Below are 27,868 nucleotides of genomic sequence, written 5' to 3'. Positions count from 1 at the left end.
ATCCTTTCCACCTATGGGCCTGTAAAATCAAAAACAAGTTAGTTACTTCCTAGATACAATGGGGGTACAGGCATGGGGTAAATACAGCCATTCCAAATGGGAGAAATTGGCCAAAACAAAGGGCTACAGGCCCCATGCAAGTCTGAAATCCAATGGGGCAGACAAATCTTAAAGCTCCAAAATGATCTCCTTTGGCTCTATGTCTCACATTCAGGTCATGCTGATGCAAGAAGTGGGCTTCTATGGCCCTAGGCAGGTCCATCCCTGTGGCTTTGCAGGGTATAGCCCTTCTCCTGGCTGCTTTCATGGGTTGGCATTGAGTGTCTGCAACTTTTCCAGGTGCATGATGCAAGCTGTCAGTGGATCTACCATTCTGGGATCTGGAGGATGGTGGTCCTCTTCTCACAGCTCCACTAGACAGTGCCCCAGTAGGGATTCTATGTCGGGGCTCTGACCCCACATTTCCCTTCTGTACTGCCCTAGCAGAGGTTCTCCATTAGGGCCCCACCCCTGCAGCAAACTTCTGCCTGGGCATCCTGGCATTTCCATACATCCTCTGAAATCTAGGCAGAGCTGCCCAAACCTCAATTCTTGACTTCTATATACCTGCAGGCTCCACACCACATGGAAGCTGCCAAGGCTTGGGGCTAGCACCCTCTGAAGCCACAGCCTGAACCATGTCTTTGCCCTTATTAGTCATGGCTGGAGCAGCTGGGACACAGGGCACCAAGTCCCTAGACTGCACACAGCATTGGGACCCTGGGCTTAGCCACAAAACAATTTTTACCTCCTAGGCCTCCTGGCCAGTGATGGGAGGGGCTGCCATGAAGACCTCTGACATGCCCTGGAGACATTTTCCCCATTGTCTTGGGGATTAACATTCAGCTCCGCATTACTTATACAAATTTCTGCAGCTGGCTTGAATTTCTCCTCAGAAAATGGGATTTGCTTTTCTATCACATTGTCAGGCTGCAAATTTTTTGAACTTTTATGCTCTGCTTCCCTTATAAAATGGAATGCCTTTAAGAGCACCCAAGTCACATCTTGAGTGCTTTGCTGCTTAGAAATTTTTTCCACCACGTACCCTAAATCATCTCTGTCAAGTTTCCACAAATCTGTAGGGCAGGGACAAAATGCCACCAGTTTCTTTTCCAAAACATAACAAGAGTCACCTTTGCTCCACCTTCCAACAAGTTCCTCATCTCCATCCAAGACCACCTCAGCCTGGATTTCATTGTCCACATTATTATCAGCATTTTTGTCAAAGCCATTCAACAAGTCTCTAGGGAGTTCCAAACTTTCCTACATTTTCCTATCTTCTAAGCGCTCCAAACTGTTCCAATCTCTGCCTGTTACCCAGTTACAAAGTTGCTTCCACAGTCTCTGGTATCTTTTCAACAGCACCCCATTCTACTGGTGACAACTGACTCCTGATAAAAACATACCCAAGACTGAGCATTTTACAAGAGAAAGAGGTTTGATGGACTTACAGTTCCATGTGGCTGGACAAGCCTCACAATCATGGTGGACGACAAGGAGGAGCAAGCCATGTCTTACATGGATAACAGCAGACAAAGAGAGAGAGAGAGCTTATGCAGGGAAGCTCCCATTTTTAAAACCATCAGATCTTGTGAGACGTATTCACTATTACGAGAACAGCATGGGAAAGACCTGCCCCTATGATCTGATTACCTCCCACCAGGTTCCTCCTACGATTTGTGGGAAATGTGGGAGTTAAAATTCAAGACAAGATTTGGGTGGGGATACAGCCAAACCATATCACCTACCCTGAGTTTAGACACTGCTAATTCAAATCCTGTTATCTTGCTTCAGATTGACAAGGATCACCACAGAATTCCTTCACTTTCCACAGTTCTGTCAGCTCCTGCGGAGAATACTGTGGGGAAGACAACATTCCTGTCTGACAAGTCTTCTCACACAGTCATATGCTGTGCTGGTATCTGTTAGGTCCTGTGGCTGCCATCCAAGTAAGTGCCCATGCATACATCTTCACCCTGACAGGTCTATAACCTCCTGGAGTTGCCTGCCAGCCAGTTGATGATGTCCCTGGAGATCACATACCCTGACCCACATGCAAAGGCAGAGTAAGCATGACCAGGGTGCTCCAACTCCTGCCACTTCCTGGTTCTGTCAACTGCCCAATTCAGTCTGAAATATCCCCACCAAAATTAGACCTATTCAGATTCTTTCGAGAAATTCTATTAAATACAGCTTTCAAGCCTATGTAACAGTCATCATCTGTCTTTAGCAACAAATCAAAGTTGGTTGTTTCCATAGTCCATCTATAAAGTTCAATAATTTTGCAGGTATATTTCAATGAGTGTTGACAACATCCACAAAAACAATATCATCATAGATGCTGTTTTCCTCCTTCATAAGGCATCTAAAACCACTCCAACTCCCTCCATACCTTCCAATAATTCATGAGGCAATGCACCCTCCCCAGCTGTAATGACTCCAAAAATCCCCCCTCCATATTCAGTGTCACTTTGTGAAGATTTCTTAACACAAAGCTGGGGAGGTCTTCGCTCTCCCATACGATTGTACCTTCAAAGCCTTCTGGTAAGATGAATTGTTCCATGTGCTTGTACACAACTTGTTCACCTGCACAGCATGGCTTGGAGGACTCTAGTGAACAATGAAGGGGGCCTCTTCCTGTTCTTCCTGAGAAAGTTTGAGAGCAACGTTCCTCTGGAAACTCACATCATTGGCATTGTAGAACACCCCAAGACTGGTAATAAGGATCGTGTAGAGAACTTGGAAACTCACACTGACAACTCGGTCTTCAGTGAGCCCTGATGAAGTGTCTTCAGAAAGACTGAATGCCTCAATTTCCTGATTCAAAGCTGGATTTGTGATGTTGAGTAGTAGGGATCCTCCTGGTCTTCCACAGGCACTTAGCAGCCATGGGCACTTATTATGAACTTGATAAGCACACGTTGACTTAATGCAGGATGTTGTATCCAATGATTCAGCCAGCTGCTTATCACATTTTGAAGTTTATGGTTATAGCAAGGTGACAACACACCAACTACCCCATCATAGTGACTAGGTTTCCACTGAAGAAATAAGGCCAACTGGTCTACAGGGCCAGCCTCGGAGGTGTGGGCAGGCTGCAATCATTTACATAAAGGATAATCAGTTGGAGAACACAAGGGCAGAGAAAGCCCCATTAACATTAGCAACAAAGAAGATAAAGTACTTAGAAATAAATTTAACAATTAATGTACAAAATCTATAGCGCAAAACTTTAAACACTCTTGAAAGATATAAAAATAGACTTGAACAGAAAAACATCCTTATTTTTGGGTTGGAAGACTCAATATCATAAAAATAAGGATAAGTCATTCCTTTAAGCAAATTTATAAATTTAATGCAATATCACTAAAAAATTTCACAAACTTCATATGGAAAAATAAACATGCAAGAATATCCAGAAAAACACTGTTAAAAAAGCTTTGAGGGAATACTAGCTCTACTAGATATTAAAACATACTTGCCTTATTCTACTCTAAAAAAAAACAAGAAAGAAAACATATATAAAGCCTCTATAATTAAAAAAGCATATTATTAGTAGATGTTGACAGATAGGTTGAATAGAACAAAAGTCCAGAAAGAAATCCAAGCATATTTGAAACTTTAGTTATGATGAAGGGAGCATCCTACATCAAAAGGCAAAGAATGAATTTTAATAAGTGGTTCTGGAACAACTGGTAGACATTTGAAAAAAAGATAACATCAGATCCATAACTCACATGACAGAAAACAATAAACCCCAAACAGATAAAGAACCTAATGGTAAAAAAGAAAAAAAAAATGAAACCATCAAGTACAATAAGAAAATCTAGATAAATTACTCTTTAAGCTGGAAAAGGCCTAACGGATTCTCCAAATCTGGATGTAATTAAAAAAAAAAAAAAGATGATTTTAACTATGTAAAAATGAAAAAGAAAATCTAGACAGCAAAAAGCATCATAAACAAAGTCAAAAAAACCACTGACTTACTGGATGAAAACACTTCTATCACACAGAAAAAGGGTGAACTTCTGTAATATATAGAACATTCTTAAAAATTGAGAGTGAAAAGACTTTAAAAATCCAAATGAAAAATGTAAGGAAATATAGAAACAATTCGCAAAAGGGTATAAAAACTGATGAAAAAAGGTTTAACTTCACTCATGATAAGAAAAATGCAAATTGAAACTACACTGATATATCATTTATTATTAGATTAGGAAACATTTAAAAATACATAACACTCTATTTGTTAGGCTATGGAAAAACAGGAACTCTCACATGTTGCTGAAGAGAATGCACCCTTCTTGAGGAGAATTTCGCAATACCTAAAAAACCACACATGTATTTACCTTTTGATCAAAGAATCCCACTTCTAGAAATCTACGCTAAAGATATACCCTCGCCAATACAAAAATATAAATGCACAAGGTTATTCATTGCAGCATTGTTTGCATTGAAAATGCCTAAATGCCCACACATAGGAGAATAGTTGAAGAAACTATTCTTCAAAATGGACACGTCTACACACAAAATGGATTTCCCCACAATGTACACACAAAATGCCATATCTACAAAATGGACTACTATGGAGCTATACAAAAGAATGAATAAGATCTGCAGGAAGTAATATAGAGTGATTTCCAGAAAAAAATAAAAACATATACATTTAACTATAAGCGTGAGTGAAAAGAAACACAAGAAGAAAAAATCAGAGACTAAAATAAAGACATTGGTTGCTACTGGGCATGGTGAGAGTTGGGTAGAAAGTAAAGAAAAAAATTGGAAATGGTCATTTCTCTGAATACACCTTCTTTTTATAGACCTGACTTCTGGAACTATATTAATTGTATTAGGTTTTTAGGGTTGTCATAACAAAGTACCACAGACTAAGTGGCGTAAACAGCAGAAATTTGTGGCCTCACAGTTCTGGAGCCTGGAAGTCTGCATCCAGGCACTGGCAGGGCCATGCTTCCTCCGAAGGCACTAGGAAGAATGTGTTCCAGGCCTCTGTCTTAGCTTCTGGTATTTCCCTGGCCCATAGCAGCATGATACCAGTTCACATGATGTTCTCCCTGTATGGATGTCTCTGGGTCCAAATTCTCCCTTTTTATAAGAACACCAGTCATATTGGTATCCCACCAGTCATATTGACCCACCTACCAGTAAGACTTCATCTTAACTTATTTGATTACCCCTGCAGCGACCCTATTTCCAAATAAGGGTGAGTCCTGAATTACTGCGGCTTAGGAATTCAATAATGAATTAGGGGATGGGAGGTGGGACACAATTTAACCCATAATATTACTGTTTCCCACATTCAAATAAATAAATAAATAAAAATGTAAAAACCCACAAAGAAAGGGAGGATAGCCTAAAACTGAATACAATTGGAAACAAATGAATTGACCTACATAAATCAAATGAATAAAATAATCACACTCAAGAAGGGAGAAAAAAGTAACTCAAGCAAATGGTGAACACAATATCTAGATTACTTGCCTTCAGGCTAAAGGCCAAAAGACCTCTAAACAAATATAGAACTCTGATTAGTAGACCTCTTTTTTTTCCCAGAAATGTAGGTTAGTAATTCTGGAACTACTTGTATATTCTAGAATTGAACAAATAAATAAATACAAACATTGTTGATATTGGGATCCAGAGTTCTCACTGTTGGAGAAGATAGTGATAAATCTGAAGAGGGGACTAGAATTGTAGATATCAGTGTGACTCATAGGGACATAGACAAATTGGTACAAATGGATATAGATATGTGTAGGTCTGTATATGTGTGTGTGTGCCTCTGTGCATATAACTGCACAGTATATAGAGAGACAGAACACATACAAACAGTAGAGACAATATATACATACATATATGCATATCTGTATATACATATATACAAAGTAGATAGAATATGCACAAACATATCTGTGTGTATATATATACAGTAGATAGAATAGATATATTCATACACATATATGTACAAAATATATACATATGTATGTATATAGACAGAATATATACACACATACACATGTATGTACAAAATACATGTATGTATGTATGTATATGTGTATGTATGTATGTGTATATTGTCTCTATATATACTGTGCACAAAGACACACACACATATACAGACCTACACATGTATGTATATATGTATATGTATGTATGTATATATTCTGTCTCTCTCTCCCCCAACTCCATGACTCCCCCTTTTCCTTCCCACTCAGGTCTGTCCTCTGAGAGTACCTAGAAAAAATGAAATCCCACTAACAATGGGGTTCACCTCTTAGCACTAGATCTTGTTTTCTAAATACCATTCTTCACTAAAAACAGCCAGGTTTCTCTGAAAAAAAAAAAAAAATGGCTAAGCAGGGGTAGTTTACAGAAAGAATAAGATAAACCTGGGACATTTCATCATACCAAAGGATGATGAGGACATACCAAAAAGATAAAAGAGCCAGCTTGAAGGGCTCCCGTTGGCAAAACCAGGGACAATTTGAGTATCAAAATAAAGATAGTAAATTAAAGGATTTTACTCTATTAGTAAATTAAACTTCATGAGTCTCGAGTAAAACAAGCCAATTGGGGGACAAAGTAAACTCTTTCTTACAAGGGACTGCCAATACATCTAGAAAGATTGTTGGAATTATAAAAATCAACATTTGCCAGCCAGTATAATAACTGATTCATCTTGTTTAAGGAGTAATGGGCGTCCCCACAAGATCTTTCTTTAAATACAAAGGGTAAAATATAGCAGTTGAGAAAACTGCAGAATGCCACATTAGGAAATGGTCAAAGTTAACACTACTAGCAATGAGACTAACTAGCAGCATATACCTTGATATGGTTTGGCTCTGTGCCCCAACCCAAACCTCATCTTGAACTGTAGTCCTCATAATCCCCATGTGTCAAGGGAGCGACCAGGTGGGAGGTGATTAGGTTATGGGGGCGGCTACCTCCATGCTGTTCTCATGATATTGAGTGAGTTCTTACGAGACCAGACGGTTTTTAAGTGTCTGGAAGTTCCTCCTTCGCTCTTCTGTCTCCTGCTGCCTTGTGAAGAAGGTACTTGCTTCTCCTTCACCTTTTGCCATGACTGTAAATTTCCTGAGGTCTCCCCAGCCATGTGGAACTGCAGTCAATTAAACCTCTTTCCTTTATAAATTACCCAGTTTCAGGTATTTCTTTATAGCAGTGTGAAAACGAACTAATACATACCTCTTACACAATGCAACAATGCACTGAGAAGAGCTCAGCAACACCTCTGTGTCATTCTGCCAATAGTGAATAATCTGAATCTATTCTTTTTTGAGGGGGACGAAGTCTCCCACTGTCTCCTGGGCTGGTGTGCAGTGATGCGATCTCGACTTGTTGCAACTTCTGCCTCCCAGGTTCAAGTGATTCTCCTGCCTCAGCCTCCCAGTAGCTAGGATTACAGGTGCCTGCCACCACGCCTGGCTAATTTTTTGTGTTTTTAGTAGAGATGGGGTTTCACTATGTTGGCCAGGATGGTCTCGAACTCCTGACCTCATGATCCGCCCATTGCGGCCTCCCAAAGTGCTGGGATTACAGGCGTGAGCCACCACGCCCAGCCTCTGAATCTATTCTTGAGGGTACATCAGACAAACCCAAACTTAGAGGCATTCTACAAAATCACTGTGCTATACTTTATAAAAATGCCAATATCATGAAATCCAAAGAAAGACTCAGAAAATGTTCCAGATTAAAGGAATCTTTAAAAACATGACAACTTTCTCTTTCAGCAGAAGAGTGGAAAAAAAAAAAAAAAGAACATGACAACTGAATGAAATGCATGATCTGGGATTTTCTTTTGCTATAAGGGACATTTTTGAAACACTGATGAAACCTTAACAGGTCTGTAGATTAAATAATAGTATTTGTTTCAATGTTAATTTTCTATTTTGAAAACTGTACTCTGGTTACTTGAGGAATTCCTTGTTTTTAGAAATACATATTGAAGTATGTAGGGGAAAGAGGGTGTCTGCCACTTATTCTTAAGTGGTTCAGAAAAAAATTGAGATGCATGGTATATGTGCACACAAGCACCCACAGATAGTGACTGAGGAAAGGATGAAGCAATTGCAGAAACAGTTGCCATTTTGGGAATCTGGATGAAAGGTTTCTGGGAATTCTTTTTACTATTCTTGCAACTTTTCTGTATGCTTGATATGTCAAAATAGGGAAAAAATAAAAAAGAAGGGAGAGATGGGGAACCAGAGAATTAAGGTGACTTGCCTAAAGTCATACAAAGGAGGTAAAGAAGCTGTCTGGGTCTCAAGCTCATGCTCCTTCCACCACGTCCTTCTCTCTTTATGATGACACTTCAGTGTTCCTAGTAACACATGCTAGAAAGCAAATGAGCTGGGCTAGTGGCTGGATTGTTAATTCCTAGAGAACTTGTTTAAACATGCTGTGAATCATACTGGGACTCTAAGGCAGGCAGCACAGGGGCAGGAGTGTGGCTGGTGCTAGAGGCATTCTCCTGGCAATGTGCCTTGCCCTCTAAGAGCTCGGCCAGGTGTCCAAGATACAACATCTAATATGTTGCAATTGAGACTGGCATTCATCTCTCTAAGGACTCTGACCTGGTAGGTGTGATCTGACCTGGTAGGTATGAGTGCCTACCTCTGGTCAGGAGCAATATCCACTCATGGTCATGATGGTGGCAGTGTCTCAATGGCAGAGAGGTCCCAAGGGACCCAAGAGGAGTGCCTTGACTGAAGCTACTGGCTTAGGGTAGAGTGACATGGTTCTGCTTTACGGGTAGACAAGTGTGGCAAAGGCTGGCAAGTCAGCAGTCAGATTTTGATTCAGACTTGTGCTCCAGTGCTAGTTGGGAACCAAAATACTGAAAGAAAATCCTCAGACTAAGGAAGTATTCCCCTTCTGTGCTTCCTATGAGCTTCCATAACAGTACTTGCCATGTTATACTGCAGTTGTCAGTAAGTATGCTTGTCTTGTACACTGGATTCGAGAAGACAGTCTGTGGCATTCATTGAAAAAATACTTATCAAGACTTGCATTGTACCAGGCACCATTTTAGGTGCTGGGGATATATCAGTGAACTGTTTTTAGACAAAAATCGTGTCCTCATGGAATGTGCTTTCATCATCATATATTTAGTATTTAGCACAGCATCTGGAACATAGCAGGTGCTCAACAATAAGTGAGACAACGCCACTTGGAATGGGCACTTGTGGTGATTTGGAGGAAAGCTGCAGTGTTGTAGGCATCCAGGGAGTCCCAAGGCTCAACTCGGACACTCTGGAAACTAAGCATAGGCCAGAGGCCTAATTCCAGTCCCCACCCTGGAGACTACGCAGTTTTTAGGTCTGAAATATTTGGGACTGCTTCTGGATTAGAAGGCTGGATCTGCAGGATGAAATGTTCACCACCAGCCAAAAGGAATCAAGAGGGATGAGACTCAATACATAACATGCTTGCTGTAGTTTGCAGAGTTGAATGTCAAGGACAGAAAGGGACATTAGAAAGCATGTGGTTAATCCTCTGTTTTCCAACCCCCAACCCTGCCATCCCCATTTTACTCTTTACTCTTTCTTAAAGAAGCTATTGCCTCTATTTCAGTCATACCAGTGACAGGGAACTCGCAATTTACTAACAAAAGCATTCCATTTTTAGTAGCTATAATTATTAACAAGTTCCTCCTTAGGTAAAGCCAAAATTAATCTTTGTCGGTCCTGTCTCTGTCATATAAGACAACTCAAGAATTCGAATTGCTCCAGCCTGGGCAACATGGCAAAAACCCCTTTACCAAAAATACAAAAAATTAGCCAGGCGTGGTGGCATGCACCTGTCATCCCAGCTAATCAGGAGGCTGAGGTGGAAGGATCGCTTGAGCCTGGGAGGTGGAGGTTGCAGTGAGCTGAGATCGCACCACTGTACTCCAGTCTGGACGAGAGAGTGAGACCCCATCTCAACAAAATAAAAATAAAAAAGAATGCAAATTGCACTTTCTTATAATTTGGATATTAGAGGGTCATTCTCTAATATTTGAAGTCTTGCCAAAATCTTGTCTTAATGAAAATATAAATGCACCCATCTTTTCCTCTTTTCCTTCTCTTACAGTTGAGCGTTTCCCTTCCCTCATTTGAGGTTAGTGCTTCCACCTGTGCTCTGAATTGCATCCCTTATCACCAGATCTCAGTTCCCAGTCACTTTCAAATCTTGCGGTCACCCTTCTGCCCCTATCACACTATTGGAACTATTTGAGTGAAGATCAAGACCTCCTTCAGTACTACATTCAAGAGACGTTTTCTGTGATCATCGTATTGAACCCTCCACGGCACCGCATCTGGCTCTGCTAACCACTTCCTCACACTTGACTGCCTTTCTTCCTCCTCCCTGGCAGCTGCTCCTCTTCAGCCTCACGGTGGCTTCTCTTCCTTTAGTCCTTTATTCTTTGGTTTCCCCAGAATTCTGTCCTAAACTCTCTTCCCATTCTACACCCTCTCCCTAGGTAATTTAATTCACTGTCTCTGCTTTTGTTGTTGTTGTTTTGAGACAGAGTGTTGCTCTGTCGCCCAGACTGGAGTACAGTGGCATGATCACGGCTCATTGCAACCTCAACCTCCTGGGCTCAAGTGAGCCTCCTGCCTGAGCTTTCCCAGTAGCTGGGACCGCAGGTGTGCACCATCACAGCGGCTAATTTTTTTTGATAGATATGGGGTCTCACTATGTTGCCCATGATGGTCTCAAACCCCTGGGCTCAAGTGATCTTCCTTCCTTGGCCTCCCAAAGTACTGACATTATAGGCATGAGCCACCATGCTTTGCTCAACACTTACCAGGCATAACTTGTTACATTACGCTTGTTATGCTTGTAACAAGTATAACAGGAATGAATTGTAATTCGTAAGTCTCTAGCTCCATCCCAAATTAATTTCTGGGCCTTCAGATCTATTTATGCATCGATTTACTAGACCTCTCTGAGAGAATACCCTCCTCCAAGTTCTCAAACTCAGCTTCTAGGATAGAAGCTTCCTAGGTTACCTGACAAGAATCTGGGTGTCTTTTTCGAATTTCTCTCTTCCTGCCACATTCCCTATATATCCACTCATCACCAGGCCCTGCCAAGTGTGTGACCTAAACATCTCTTCCAGTCATTCCCTTGTGTCTAGATCCACCAAGATGAGCTTTGATTCCTGCAATAGCCCCCTCACTGCTCGTCCCACCTCCGGTACTGCTATTTCTCATCTGTCCTCCTTATTCTGGCCAGAGTAATTCTTCAAAATGCAAAGGAGGCTCCACCCCAGACCTACAGGGCTGCCTGGACAAGATGATAAACCGGAAGTACCTTTATAGAAACAGCAAGGCCCCTCAGAAGCTTCAGCCTCACTTTCTTCCATTTTACCATGGCATTCTGTGTTTCAGCCATGCCAAACTACTTCCGGTTTTCCAAATTTACCCGACTCTCACTTGTAAGTCTTTGGAAATGCTGTTCTTTCAGTGGGAATAATTATCTGCATTCCACCCTCTTTCTTTTACCCAGTCCCTTCCTCTATGCCTGCACTGGGTCATTCTAGGCTGGGTCACTCTGCTTGTTCTCAGCTTGGACATCTTCAGGAAGATCTCTGTTAACCCGCTCCTCATATGAGACCATGGACAGTACCCCTTCTGTTCATCTGCACAGCTCCCTACTCTTTCCCTATCAATCAAAACATTTGTCATGTTACATTGGAATTGGCTACATTCCTTACTGAACTTTAACCTGTGCTGGGGCGTGGGGGGAGGTGTGGGGTTGGGGGAGGGAGAGTAAGTGTGTCTTGTATACTGCTGTGTCCCAGAGCCTAGCACAGTATAGCATCCCTGAAAATAGAAAAAAAATAGTACTTACCAAGTTAAAAAAAAAAAAAAAAAATGATGCTTACTAAGGCTGGGCATGGTGGCTCATGCCTGTAATCCCAGTACTTTGGGAGGCTGAGGCAAGAGAATTGCTTGAGGCTGGGAGTTTGAAACCAGCCTGGACAACATAGCAAGACCTCATCTCTACTAAAAAATATACATATATAAAAAATTAGAAGAGTGTGGTGGCATGCACCCACAGTTGCAGCTACTCAGGAGGCTAAGGTGGGAGGGTCACCTGAGCCCAGGAGATCCAGGCTGCAGTGAGTTATGATTTTGCTGCTGCACTCCAGCCTTGGTGACAGAATGAGACTGTCTCAAAAAACAAAAACAAAAACAAACTTACCAAGTGAAAATAAATGTTTGTTTTTAAGATCAGATTTATGAATATATGCTCAAATTTTAAAGGAAAGCTTGTTTCATTTACTAAAGGAATAGTTTTCAGTCTGTTTCTTGGAACACTGGGCGCTCCATGGAGACACTTGGAGTCTAGGGCAGTGGAGGATGGGGAGGTGGAGTGGCCTGCTCAACACTTTCTAAACCACTTTATTGATGTATGATTGACATAACAAAAAGTTGTAAATTTTTTTCTTTTTTCTTTTGGAGACAGTCTTGCTTTGTTGCCAGGCTGGAGTGCAGTGACGCTATCATAGCTTACTGCAGCTTTGAACTCTTGGGCTCAAGTGATCCTTCTGCCTCAGCTTCCTCAGTAACTGGGACTACAGGCAAAAAGTTGTAGGTTTTTAATGTATATAACTTGATGTGTTTGGAGATAAGGATATACCCCTGAAACCATTACCAATAATCAATGCAACAAACTTATTTACTGCCTACAAAATTTCCTCCTGTTCGTTTTACTTTTTGTTAGTTTGTTGTTCCTTTTGTGGTAAGAGAATTTAATGTGAGATCTATCCTCCTAGAACATTTTTAAGTATACCATGTAATATTGTCAATCATAGACCCTATCTTGTACAGAAGAGCTCCAGAACTTATCTATCTTGCATAGCTGAAACTTTGTACACTTTGACCAACACCTCCCCGTTTACCCCTTCTTGCCTTCAGCCCCTGGGAACCACCCAGTCTCTGCTTCTATGAGTTTGACTATTTTAGATTCTGCATATAAGTGAAATCATACAGTATTTGTCTTTCCATGTCTGGCTTATTTCGCTTAGTATCCTGACCTCCAGGTCCATTGTATTGCTCCAAATGTGACCGGTTCAATGTTTTTCTACTTTGTGTACTAAAGGTTTTTGGTTTTCTGGGTTTTGTCGTCGTTGTTTGTTTTTTGAGATGGAGTCTAGCTCGGTCACCCAGGCTGGAGTGCAGTGGCACCAACTTGGCTTCCTGCACCTCCTAGGTTCAAGTGATTCTCTTGCCACAGCTGCCTGAGTAGCTGGGATTATAGGCATGCACCTCTGTGCCCAGCTAATTTTTGTATTTTTGGTAGAGACGGGGTTTCGCCATATTGGCCTGGCTGGTCTTGAACTCCTGGCCCCAAGTGATCCTCCTGCCTCAGCTTCCCAAAGTACTGGGATTACAGGCATGAGCCACTGCACCTGGCCAGCTTTTGGTTTTCTAAAGCTGTGCTCTAATACATTCTTACAGAGGGCATGTGCCCACATAGCTGAATCTTCATCTGGGATACATGAATGGTTTATCTCCTACTGCTGCTGTAGCAAATTACCATAAACTTAGTGACTTAAAACAACACACATTTATAATCTTAGCTCTGGAGGTCAGAAGTCTGGTGTGAGTTTCACTGGGCTGAAATCAAAGAATTGGGTTGTGAATATTATTGGCTGGCCATTGTTCAGCCTCCCAAAGACATGCTTCCTCTAAAAATGTGTACACTTGAGCACTTTCTTGAATGCACATCATCAGAAAAATGAGAATCTACATCTTTCAAAACTTATCACAAAGGGTCATGAACCCTGTTAAAGTAAATCATATCCCTAGTGAATTTAATTTAAAAATCTATTTCAAACAGATTATTTACATACATGTTTTCAGAGCCATACCCAAATGCATTAAATACCACTGAAGTAAATTAATGCAAACTTTTTGGGAGGGTAATTCAGCAAAATATACCAAAGTAGAAAATACACATAGTTTAATCCAGAAGTTCTACTACACTAGGACATTTCCTAACAGACATAATTGAAAAAAAAAAAAAAAAAAAAAAAAACTTCAAAAGAATGTTTATATAAATTGTAGTACATGTATACAATGGAATATGATACAGTTATTATAAAGAATGAGAGTGATGTAGATGTGTGGATAGAGAAAGCCATTCAAGATAAAATGTTAAGTGACAAAAGTGCAAACAGAGGGCAAGGTCTGATTGCTCTGCATGTAGCTTCAGAAAGGATCATATATAAACTGGTTCCTAAAATAATTTGAGAGATGATACATAAGAAGCCCTTAACAGAGAGGTGGGTGGTAGCAGTCAGAAGAAGACTCTTTATTTTGTGCTTCTCTACAATCTACATTTTTCTATTGTGGGCGTTGTATTAGTCTGTTTTCACACTGCTGATAAAGACATATCCAAGACTGGGTAATTTACAAAGGAAAAGTTTAATGGACTCACAGTTCCACATGGCTGGGGAGGTCTCACAATCATGGCGGAAGGTGAGGGAAGAACAAAGGCACATCTTACGTGATGGCAGGCAAGAGAGAATGAGAGCCAAGCACAAGGGGAAACCCCTTATAAAATCATCAGATCTCGTGAGACTTACTCACCACTACAAAGAGTATGGGGGAAACTGCCCTCATGATTCAATTATCTCCAAGCGGGTCCCTCCCACAGCACATGGGATTTATGGGAGCTATAATTCAAGATGATATTTGGGTGGGGACAGAGCCAAACCATATCAGGCATGTATTATTTTATTTTATAAAAGTAAATCAGAGTCAGTTAAAAATAATGAATAATAATAATAACAGTGAGATCAATAATAACATCCACAAGCTTGTCTGTGTGCCTCACACAATTCCAAGGATTTCACACAGATTATTTTATTCTCACATCTCTAGGAGATAGGAGCTACTATTACACCCATTTGGCAGATGAGGACATTTAGACAAGTGACGGTTAAGCCAGTTGTTTTATGTCCCACAGCTGGCAAAGGGGGAGCTCAGATTAAATTGAAGTCTGTTTGACCTAAGCCAGTGCACTTCACTGTTGCTGCTATTTGCGTTTTCTTGCTGATATTTTTTTTGTGTTCAAATAGGAATCCTAATGAAGTCTACAACATATGTTTTAATACAGGTAAAAACTGTCTCAAATGTCAAAACTAAAAATATCTTCTTCCCAAATCTGTCACAAATCTAAAGAATTATATCACAAAGGCCACATATTTTTGATGCTTCATATGTTCAAAAATGTGAAAATATTTTTAAATTTTTAATGAGAAGCATTACTCAAAATGTCAACGTGGGGAAACACTTATAAGGCGGACAATTAAAGAAATAAAGAGGAGGAGAAATATAGACAGGGAGAAGAATAAAAAAGGAACGAAAAGGAAATTTACTGAATTGTGCTAACACTGGTGATTTACAGCTTTAAGGGAAGCTTTCTACAAGCAGTCTAGGCTATCATTTCTGACAGTTGTAATTTTTTTCATTATATGCACTAAAGAAACACTCTATTTCCATTGCAGATAAGATGAGGTTGGGGTATTTTTTCAATGAGAAGATGATGCCACTAAGTCATATCTAGAGTACTTCATTGCAATTGCTTCCACACATTAGAATCACTATTTTTTAAGAAAAAAATAATAACAAAAGTAAACAAGCAACTCATTACCACTCCAGTTTTGCAAATATTCTGGAAACTATTTGGCCAAAACCTTTTCTGGGTGAAAAATTTTATTAGCCCTGTCTACTCTATTCAGCGTTTTGTGAAGGTGATTCTGATGTGAACCAGTGATTTAGAGACCATCTTCCTTTCATGCATCCTTTCTCTCTGACTTCTTTCACCCTAGCTGAATCTCTTCAGGTTAATTTGCTTGCATTATTGCTTGCCAAATGATCCCAGTGAAGTATTAAGGGTGGTTATCAGGTCTACAGTATCCTCCGGTTAAGTTAATGAGTCCACACCTGGTTAAGTTAATGGGTTCTGATTTAGCAACTGTTGACCAGTCTCAAGTCCATTGCTAACTACTAGATGGTCTGTGAGAGGGTATAAACAGAGGCCAAAATGCCATCTAATAACTAAACACTTAAAAATTAAAAAATACTACTTATGTTAAAATTAGGATTTTCTCATGACTTGTATTCTATTAACATTAATGTCAAATTAGGTCAGTGTAGTTCTTAGACTTTTTAATTAATTTACATTTGGTGAAGCCGCTTAGCTGAGGAATAGTAAATGAAATTGTTAATAAAAGTCACAATATGTGGCCAGGTGCTGTGGCTCATGCCTGTAATCCCAGCACTTTGGGAGGGTGAGGCTGGAGGATTGCCTGAGTCCAGGAGTTCGAGACCAGCTTGGGCAATAGAGTAAGACCTGTCACTACAAAAAATAAACGGAATTAGCTGGGCATAGTGGCATGTGCCTGTAGTCCCGGCTAGTCGGTAGGCTGAGGTGGGAGGATCACTTGAGCCTTGGGGGGTTGAGGCTGCAGTGAGCTGTGATCATGCCACTGCAATCCAGCATGGGCAGAGTGAGACCCTGTCTCAAAAAAAAAAAAAGAAAAAGCCACTGTAAGTATATTTGGGAGTGAAACGATAATTGTACAAAGTTTAAACATAGTTATAACGTATTTTTTATTTTATTTTCAGCATATGTCTATCACTTATGTTGCGATTTTGACCATCTCTTACAGTAATATCTTCATTAAATCTTCATTTATATAAAATTGCAGGGATTTCATTTGACTTGTTTAAGTTGTGGACTTGATAAAAATAATTTTTTTCATTTTCATTATTTTGGTCAGTAATTAAATCTTTATGTATTACAATAAAGAATATGTAATATCTTGTTTACAATTTTGTGGGGTTTTTTTGAGACAGGGCCTAACTCTGTCATCCAGGCTGGAGTGCAGTGGCGTAATCACAGCTCACTGCAGCCTTGACCTCCTGAGCCCAAGCGATCCTCCCGTCTCAGCCTCCCAAGTAGCTGGGACCACAGGCTTGCATCATCATGCCCAGCTAATTTTTAAAAATTTTTTTCTAGAGGCAAGGTCTCACTTTGTTGCCCAGGCTGGTCTGGAACTCCTGGGCTCAAGAGATCCTCCTGCCTCAGCCTCCCAAAGTGCCAGGATTACAAGTGTGACTCACCACGCCCAGGCCCTGTTTACAAAAGTGTGACTCACCATGCCCAGGCCAGTTTGCAATTTTTATGTGGGTCATGCTCAACATAAATCTTATTTTTGTTGTTTCCAGTTTTTAATAACTTAAGCAGGCTGCCCCGTTGAACATTTCTTATTTCCTTATGCTTTTTAGTTTTCCCCTGAGCTCTACTTTTATATTTTCTATTTCTCAGTTTAAACTCATTTGTACTAAAGTATTAAGAAATAAAATGCAATTACATTTAAAGTGAGCTTAACTTCATTGAATACGAAATGACTGTATTTTCATGAAATACGTAAATTAAAATTTTGTTTATATATTTTCAAAAAAGTTCGAAAATATTCAAAATGACATATAAATGTTAAAAGGCAAACTAAATTATAATTATTAATATAAATTTTAATATAACATTATTTAAAGGAATCTATTTGGGAGAAAATAAAATCTTACTAAATACTTTCATAACAATAAAATCATTTGCAATAACAGCAGCTGTGGAGCCTCTGATATTAGTATTTTTAGGACATTTCCCCTGAGCTGAAAAGGTTCTTTAAAGGACATCATTCCACATTCTTGCCTTATGAACAAAAGCTTGGCTTTTAGCTGTCAAGGAGTGGAGAATTAAGTTGCCAGGTCTCAGTGCCGGTCTGTTGACAATATCTACCTTACTCCTTCTTCTTGGCCATGCTTGGGTGTCCTCTAGTCCAGAAACCTCCTTTCCAGAGAATAAGCCTTCAGTCTTTCCCCAGGATGAGTGAAACACAGTGGCCCAGCTATGTGGAACAGAGATTGACTGCTTCTTAAACAGATGTTAGACCAATGCTCCCGACTCTGGTGCTTTCCTTGGTCCCTGTCATGTCTACATGTAGAAGCAGCTGGTGGCACTAGCTGCTGAGCTTTGGGGGATTCTATTGTATAAATCAGGTTGGTTCTCTGCTTTTCCACTGTTGGTTTGGTTTTCTTGGGCCTGTTAAATCATTTACCACTTGGCCAGCTGCTCTCCAGCTTCCAAAATCTTATTGATGGAATCACTTTTACTCTTCCCCTTGTCATTTAGGGTTTCTGCTTTCTTAAAAAATACCTTTACCGTTATTTTAGAAAGGACTGGGGGAGCAGTTAGAGGTGTACATGTTCCATCTGCCATATTTGAACAAAAGTCTCCTATTCTGCTTATTTTATCCACTGTTACGTTAGGAATGTAAATCTAATCATGTTACTCACCTGCTTAAAATTCTTTAAATTCTTTAAAGATTCCCTTGTTTTTCAAGCTAAATTAAATTCTTAACAAGACCCCAGAGGCTCCCAGTTCAGTATCAAGCTTACCTTTCCACCTGTTTACCACCCCCTCACCCATTATCCCTGTTCCAGACCACCACCTCCATCCACCCTCAGTTCACCCAGTATTCCAAGCTCTTTCTTAATTCTGAGTCATTGTGAGTTTTATTTCCTCTGCCTGGAATCATCTTCCCTCACTCTTCACTGGGCTAAGTGCCCTTCATTTCAACTTACAAGATTTTCATCACCCACTAATTCAATGTCCATGTGCCTTACTAAAGTGTATGTTCCAGTAAGGTCTAGATCTTGTTTACCTTATTCACCACCATACTCCCATTCCCGGCTTCTGCCTAGATGCTCAATAAATATTTATAAAGTTAGAATTTAACCAAAGCATGTGCTCAGATCAGCTGTCACTGAAGTCATCTGCCTCACTTATGCTATTCTGCTACATCTTTTCTTGCTGACTTAAGGTGAAGGAGTTGATCAAGCTCACTAATAGGCTTTGGCTTTGGCCAGAGGAGAAGCACTCGTTCCAAAATGTGATAAGCACTGTGCTGTCCATAGACCTACTTTTCTCACAGCTGAGTTAGAATTCTGTGGGGGCTTAATGGATGTTTATTGAATGAATAAATGCCTCTTGCAGTCGGAAAAAAATATAGCCAAGGGGTAGTCTGACCTGGGAGAGGCACTACTAAGGAGTATCTATGAATAAGTCAAGACAAAATATAAAGATGTGCCATACTTCTGAGTCATGAAACTGAGAGACACAGGGACAAAATCATAGAATGAACAGCAAGTCAGATAGGGAGAGAGGGAGAGAGAATAATAGGACTCTTGGTTCAGAAGGGATTAAGTATTTGCATTCTGCCGCAAGGAAGCTCATAATATAAACTTTGTAGAGTTGTTATAATTACAGATTGTATATATGGCCTGTTTTACATTTTAGATTTTTAACAAATAGTATTATCTGATTTTTAGTTCAGGGGCTACCCCATTCTTACTTTTCTTACTTTTTTTTTTTTTTTTTTGGAAATTGGCATGTTTTTAGACTACAGGAGGAACATACCTGGAAAGTACCCAATGAAGAGAGCCTACATACTCCTGGGAACAGGTACCAGTAGTACATTTTAGTGGAAACTCATGCACACCTATATCTGAAATGACTCACTCTACTTCCTTTCCTACCTATTGTATCTCCACAGCAGATTCAAACACCCAGCACAAAGAGATTCATTAGCTTAGGTTGGGTCTTGGTGCTCACCTAAAAAGGGTGTTTTCCTGATTGTGCTGTGAGGAAGAGAGGTGGATTTGTAAACCCTGGAGCAAGGTTCTGCATATCCTAGGCTGGTACCTACTGTTCAGAGGAGACCACTGAGTGAAGCCACCATCACCTTGTCTGACCAGGAGACAAATTCTTTAACCGAGGAGTTGGGGAATAAGAAGGAAGGAGAATACATTAAAGGCAGATAGCCGTAAGATTCACTTCAAAGTGGAAATGGCAACACATCTCAGGAAACTCAGAGAAGTATACTGCCAACGTTGGGAGTTCCAGTGAATTCACTCAGATTTCTCTTTGAAGGTCAGAGAATTGCTGATAATCATATCCCAAAAGACCTGAGAATGTGTGTTCACAAAATATTTGATTGAACTTTATCAAGAACAAATGGGGATTGGTTAATGGATACAAAAATACAGTTAGACAGAAGGATTAAGTTGTAGTGTTCAATAGTATAACAGGGTTACTATAGTTAATAATAATTCATTGTATATTTCAAAATAGCTCAAAGAGAAGATTGGAAATGTTCCCAACACAAAGAAATGATAAATGTTTGAGGTGATGGATATCTCACTCTGCTTTGAACATTACACGTTGTATCCATGTATCAAACTATCACATGTACCCCATAAACACATGCAATTATTATGTATCAAAAACAATTTTAAGAGAAAATGAAGGGCTCAATCAATGGGTTGACATTCTTTTTCTTTTTCCCTCACTTTTATTTTTAAAAATAGTTTATTTGTAATGTGTTGTTCAGAATGTAATGAAAACTGGTACCCCATCTCTTTGAATTCTAGGGCTCATTATTCATCGTTTTCATTGTGCTGATTTTTGTTGCACATTTCAGCCCTCTTTGTGCTGATTGTTCCCTTTTCTATTGCCCTCTTTTTTATTTTTAATTTTTATTTCTGTAGAGACAGAGTCTTGCTTTATTGTCCAGGCTGGTCTTGAACTCCTGGCTTCAAGTGATCCTCCTGCTTCAGCCTCACAAAGTAACTTCTTTTTAAAAATTATATATGTGCATGGGGAGGCCACCTTTTCTAGAGCTGTGTGTTTTCAGGTTTGTGATAATAAATAAGATCAACTAATGCAAGTGTTCAGACTGACTTTACAGTTAGCCCTGAAGTCCTTGTATGTGATGGCTTCACTCTTAGACTACAACTTTCAGTGGGAGATGGAAGTTTTTCAGAGACCTGAATAGTGGAAGAATGACCTCCAATTTTGAAACCTATTTTCACTGAGTAAAGATTCTAGTTGGTAGTATAATTTTTCCTCTGCATTTAGATTAAATCTTTAGTGATTTTGTTTTTCTGTCTGCTTTCTTCTTTCTGGGACTCTAATTACGTGTTTAGCCTGATTCATACTGTTCCACGTGTTACTCTGCTCTGTTTACTATTTTCTGTCTTTTGTCTCTGTGCTTTATTTTGAATAGATTCTGTTGCTAGGTTTTCAAGTTCACTAACCTTTTATTTTTGCAGTGTCTAATATACTGTTCACCCCCTCTAGTGTCTTTTTCATTTCAGATTTTGTGTTTTTCATCTTTAGGAGCTATATTCCATTTTTTTTACATTTTCAATTTCTCTCCTCATCATGATTCTACTTTCATATATTTGAGCACATGTACCATATTTATAATAGATATTTTAACATCATTTTCTGCAAATTTCATCATCTGTCATTTCTTTTGTAACTGATTTTTTTCTCATGATTGTGAGTTACATTTCCCTTCTCCATATCTAGTGAGCTTTGATGGGATGCTAAATGTTGTGCATTTTACATTGTCGACTGCTGGATTTTGTATTTTAAAATACTCTAGTTATTTTCTGGAAAGCAATCAAGTTTCTTTTGGTTAGCGTATTGCCTTGGAGATTTATTTTTAAGCTTTTTTTTTTTTTTTTTTTTTCAGACGGAGTTTCGCTCTTGTTGCCCAGGCTGGAGTGCAATGGCACAATCTCGGGCTCGGTGGCTCACACCTGTAATCTCCATGTTGGTCAGGCTGGTCTCGAACTCCCGACCTCAGGTGATCTGCCCACCTCAGCCTCCCAAAGTGCTGGGATTACAGGCGTGAGCCACCTCACCTGGCCATTTAAGCTCTTTTAAGTTGTGTCTAGAGTAGTCATTATTGTAAGTTTGAAATGAAGCTCCTTCAAGCCTCATGTCTTCAATGAGATCTCTCTGCTTGGATTGTGAGTGCTTAATTTCTGGCTCTGTGAACTCTGGAAATTTTGTTTTATAAGTCGTAAGTAATTATCCATTTCTTGAAAGCTGTTTTTGTCTGGGCTTATGGAGTATTCACTCTATGTAAAAACACTTTGGTATTTAGGTAAAAAGTCAAGGGTTCCATACTTAGATTTCTGGACATTTTATCCATGTACCTATGATTTTTGGGTAATCTGCCCCATGAATTCTAGTTGGTTAATCTTTTTATACCTTCAACCTTGGTCTATTCAACTCAGAATTGTCAGACTGTTTAGGTTTTCCTATCTACACTATAAAGAATTGCCTCTGGGCAGAAAGTGTAGGTGATGGGAGGTCTAATATCAATATTTTCATTTCAGAATTCAGTCCTGTGTGGCATGTTCTCCAATGTTGAAAAATAGTTTTTCCCCTATTGTCCAATGTGGTGACTATAGTTAATAACAATGTATTACATTCTTGAAAATTGCTAAGGGAGTAGATTTAAAGTGTTCTCACCATAAAAAAAAATGACAGTTTGTTAATTAGCTTGATTTAGCCATTACACAAAGTATACATATTCAAAACATCATGTTATACTCAATGAATATATATGTTTAAATGAAAAATAAATAATAAAAGATTTTTTTCTTTATAGTTTTCCATTATTTAGATATCTATGGCTAGAGGTTAATTGTGGACTGTATTACTCCCTCATAGAAGAAGTAGACTGACATATTCACTATTCATGTTACCATTATATTTCTTTGTATTAATATTGAAGGAGCTCATGTGAAAAAAAATGGCCATAATAAACTATCAAGTTTTAATATATATTTGTAGATAATGCATGTCTTTGGGGAACAAGGTGGGAGTGTGAAAGTAGGAGGAGAAGTGAGTTACACAATTAGGTCTATGGTTTCTCAAGGGAAAGAAGCATGTCTGAATTATCTTTTTATCCACAGAATAATCATAATGCTTGGCATACAAACAGCTTCCTAAATACTGTTGGTCAATGAACAAAGGAAGAAAAAAACAGGTGAATAAAAAGAAAGCTGTATACACAAAAGTAGAATTCTTTTTGTCAAATGATACAAATATATTTTCAAGATCTTGTTACATACTGCCCTTTTGCTTTTTAGAAAAATGGCACCAATTTATATTACTATCAGCCATAAAAGCATTTACTCATTTCTGTGCAGGCCTGCCAACATTATGCTAAATCATTTTTATGTCTCTAAGAATTGATGAACAGCAAACATCCAAAACCATTAATTTGTACACTAGATTTTAAAAATTCTATGTCAATTTCCTTGCTAGAATTAGGATCTATTAGTAAGAGATTTTGCCTGCGAAGAAAAGTTACTTACACAATTATCCCAAGAAAAGTTATTTATGCAATTATCCCATTGACCATTTCTGTATTCAGTGTTTTCTTCAAATTGGTTGTAAAAATTCTAGATGACTACATTGTTTATTAACCTGTGATTAGGCTTTATTCTTTTAACATGAACCATTTATTGGCCATGTTATGTAATTTTTATCCTGAGCTGAAGCCATTAAAATGCCTTCAAAATTAACATCAAATATTTTGTGTTTATAAAAATGTAGGCAAATTAATATATTTAAATATAATGTAAAAAGGAAGTTGAAGGTGTACTGAAAATAGGGCAATCTACATAAACTAAAAATCTTTCATATAAAAATACATAGAAGTGATGGATAAAAGATAGCATATATAATTTAAAAATACATAGCTATCCTAACAAAAAAGTGAGGGAAATCTCCAGAAGACAAACATGTAAAGAGAAATGTACACAACAAGATTAAGTGTGAGTTGATACTTCAGTCTTCTGAGAGGGGCATGTGAATCTCGATAAACTAGAGGCTTGGAAATTAACTGAACATAATTTCATGCTGAGATAGCATGTAAGGAACTGGGTCTATAGAAAGATAAGCAATTGAAGTTATATACATACATAGAGAAGAGTAGATTAAAAATTATCTGTCTGTAGCACAGGTAGGTGATGAGGAAAACTTTTAGTCTTAGCCAGGGCTGTAGTTGAAAAAAATCAAGAAAGAAAAACATTTCTTATAAATTTATGATCATGAACCCAATCACACAGGTTTCAGGTTTGAATTTCCATCATCTCTGTAGTCTGGTAACTGTATATATTAACATAAATTTTATTCCTGGATTAATTAGAATCCTGTGGCATGTCAAATCACATCACATAGGATTCTCACTATAAAGTCCTGGGAGGATAAGTTTATAATCTACAATTCTAAAACACACAGGAAACAATGCACCACAAAAAGAGTCAGCGTCTCACTATAAAGTCCTGGGAGGATAAGTTTATAATCTACAATTCTAAAACACACAGGAAACAATGCACCACAAAAAGAGTCAGCAGAGAAAAAAAAAAGATATGATTAAACCCCAAGAATAACATCAAGAATAAGATTATCAGGCACAAACTATAAAATGATTATGTTTAAACAATTAAAGTAGTATAAACTAAACAAACAAGAATAAGAGAAAGGTATAAATCACTACGAAAGTTACCAGGTAATTTTAAGAACAACAAAAAAAAGGGGTTTGTAGAAAATATAGTCACTAGAATTTTTAAAATATTGAATAGATTAAACATATGATTATATTTATAAATAGAACTAGTGAATTGGTAAATTGTACTGAGAAGATGATCCAGAAAGCAACACAATATAAAAAATAGATAATGTGAGAGAAAAATGAACAGACATGAAAGACAGAATGAGAAAGTTCAACATAGATATAACTGGTTTTACGTAAGAAGACATTAGAGAAAATAGAAAAGAGGCAAATTTTATAAATGATGTAAAATAGAAGTTTTCAGAATTTAATAAAGATAGAACCCAAGATTCATAAGTCAAATCAAGTAATCAACAGGATAGCAAAACTACATACACACTTAGATAAATGACTGAATATCAAAGAGAAGATGTTAAGCAATGTGGCAAAATAATGACTTATAAACAGCATCAATACCAGTGAAAAGACAGTGAAATAATATATTCAAAATATTCGGAGAAAATAACTGAGAAACCAGATTTTATACCCAGATAAACTATCATTTAAATGTCAGGTCAAAATGAATGGCTATTAAGATAAACAAAACATGAGAGAAATTACAAATGGAGCTGAGTGAATTATTAAGAAAGGTACTTCAGGGAGGAGAACATTAATTTCAGGAAGAAATGAGATGCAAGAAGTAGAAAAGAACTTTTTACATCTTGATAAATCTTAAAAACAAAAGATTAAATGTATAAAATAATAATACATGTGATGACTGGTTTGTAGCTATAAAAACAAGGGAATATGAAAATGCTGCCACAATATTAATATGTAAGATGGGAGATGCATCAATAGAGTTCAGTCATTCTTCAGAAGCATGAGAGTAATTTAAAAAATTATTAATATTTCTTTTTAAATTTACATAAAGTAAATTCACTCTATTTGTTATAAACTCTAAGTTTCAAAAATTATTATTTTATTTCTTGGAGACAAAGTCTCACTCTGTCACCACGAGTGCAGTGGTGTGATCACAGCTCACTGCAACCTCGAATACCTGGGCTCAAGCAATTCTTCCATCTCAGCCTCCCAAATAGCTGGGACTACAGGCATGTGCTGCCACACCTGGCTGGCTGTACATTCTGAATTTGGACAAATGCAGGTAGTCATGTAATCACACCACCATCAAGATACAGAACTTTTCATTGCCCCCCAGATTCCATTGTGACTCTTATTGTAGTCTGTCCCTCCCCTCATTCCTAACTATAAACATCCACTGATTTAACAGATCGCCATCTCTGTAGTTTTGTCTTTTCTGGAATGCCATATAAGTGGAATCATACAGAATGTACCCTTCTTAGTCTAGCTTATTTCACTTAACACGTGCAACTGAGATTTAGCCACTCCATTGAGTACATCAACACTTCAGTCTATTTGATTCCTGAATAGTAGCCTTTGTCCAGTTATTCTAGCATCTGGTCATCTCAGAGTTGGCATCTGTAGATGAACATTTACTTTAATTGGTTAGATTTTTGTGATACTTTTCATACATTTGTATTTTGTCACAGGCATTTTGAATATTATATTGTGAAACTCTGGGTCCTGTTAAACTCCTGTGGAGAATGTTAACTGATGTCAGCAATCAGTCAATGTTCAGACTAAAAGTTCCATCTTAGACTATGGTTCCACTGTCAGTTCATTTCTCAAAGCCGTACTATGCTGTATGAATCCACCCTGTGCATGGGCCAGTCTGTGAATTTGTCCCTGTTTTATATCATAGTTCCATTCCCAAAGACTTTGCTGTGCTTCTTTGGGTATGTTCTGTACATGCAGAGAAAAGCTATAAGTGGGGGCTTGTGTCAGATTTTTTTGTATAGTTAGAGAGTTCTCTTGCCCAGCTCTTTCATTTCAGGGATTCCCCCACATTCTCAGACTCCTAAAGTTCCCTTTTCTCAATTCCTCTGGCCAGAAAAATGGTTCTGCTAAGCTTCTGCTATGATAATTACATGTTCAATTTCCGCTTAATCTTTCAATCTATGTAGGGATTTAAACATATTTCCTAACATTGACCCAATTTTTCATTCATCCAATGAACTCCACTTGGTCATAATATTTTATACCAGTAATGCTTTGTTAAATTCTATATGTTACTATTTCCTTTATGATTTCTGCATGATATGATTTGAATTTTTATCCCTGCCCAAATCTCATGTCTAATTGTAATCCCCAGTTTTGGAGGAGGGGCCTGGTGGGAGGTGATTGGATCAAGGGGGTGGACTTACCCCTTGCTGTTCTTGTGATAGTGAGTTCTCATGAGAGCTGGGTGTTTAAAAGTGTGTAGCACCTCCTCCTTCACTCTCCTCCTCCTTCTTCGGCCTTGTTAGATATGCCTGCTTCCCCTTTGCCTCCCGCCATAATTGTAAGTTTCCTGAGGCCTACCTCTAGCCATACTTCCTGTAAAGTCTGCAGAACTGTGAGTCAATTAAACCTCTTTTCTTTATAAATTATATAGTCTCAGATAGTTCTTTATAGCAATGTGAGAACAGACTAATACACTGTGCTAATAGTTTCTCTCTGTCTCAATTATCTTTGTTAGCTTTTGGTGTTTTCATTGCTAAGGTGATTTTGTAAATGAAGTTAGATGCTGTGATGATTAATTTTATGTGTCAACTTGGCTAGGTTATGGTCCCCAGATATTCAGTCATCAATTTAGATTTTTCTTTTTAGATATGATTAACATTTAAACCAGTCATAGACTTTGAGTAAAACATATTACCTTTCTATAATGTGAGTGGGCCTCATCCAATCAGTGGAAGGCCTTAAGGAAAAAACACTGGCTGTGCACAGTGATTCACACCTGTAACAGCACTTTGGGAAGCCGAGGTAGAAGGATCACTCAAGCCCAGGAGTTGGAGACAAGCCTGGGCAACATAGTGAGACCTCGTCTCTACAAAAAATAAGCAAAATTAGCTGTGTGTAGTGGTATACACCTGTGGTACCAGCTACACAAGGGGGCTGAGGTGGGAGGTTCACTTGGGCCCAGGAGGTTTGAGGCTGTAGTGAGCCAAGATTGCGCCACTGCATTCCAGCCTGGGCCACAGAGCAAGACCCTATCTCAAAAAAGAAACAAAGAAAAACAACAACAACAACACTGAAGTCTCCCAAGGGAGAAGGAATTCTGCCTCCAAATTGAGATATTAGGTATGAGTCTCTGGCCTGCAAGCCTGCCCTGCAAAATTCAGACTTGTCACGCCCCACAATTTTGTGAGCCAATTCCTTAAAATAAATCTCTCTGTCTTTCTCTTTTATTCTTATTCTATCTACTTGAGGCATTTATTTGATGCTTGATATTGACTAAATAAT

The 27,868-nt window shown here is 38.6% G+C and overlaps 1 pseudogene; it reads right to left on the bottom strand.

Annotated features, from left to right (window-relative positions):
• Positions 1–1,819: 1,819 nt before the first annotated feature.
• LOC129039118 (UDP-GalNAc:beta-1,3-N-acetylgalactosaminyltransferase 2-like) lies at positions 1,820–5,086 on the bottom strand (annotated as a pseudogene).
• Positions 5,087–27,868: the final 22,782 nt, after the last annotated feature.

The sequence above is a fragment of the Pongo pygmaeus genome, chromosome 5, assembly GCF_028885625.2.
Source record: "Pongo pygmaeus isolate AG05252 chromosome 5, NHGRI_mPonPyg2-v2.0_pri, whole genome shotgun sequence".
NCBI classification, from domain to species: domain Eukaryota; kingdom Metazoa; phylum Chordata; class Mammalia; order Primates; family Hominidae; genus Pongo; species Pongo pygmaeus.
Note: the sequence above shows the minus strand (reverse complement) of the source record. Positions and strands in the feature narration are given on the sequence as shown.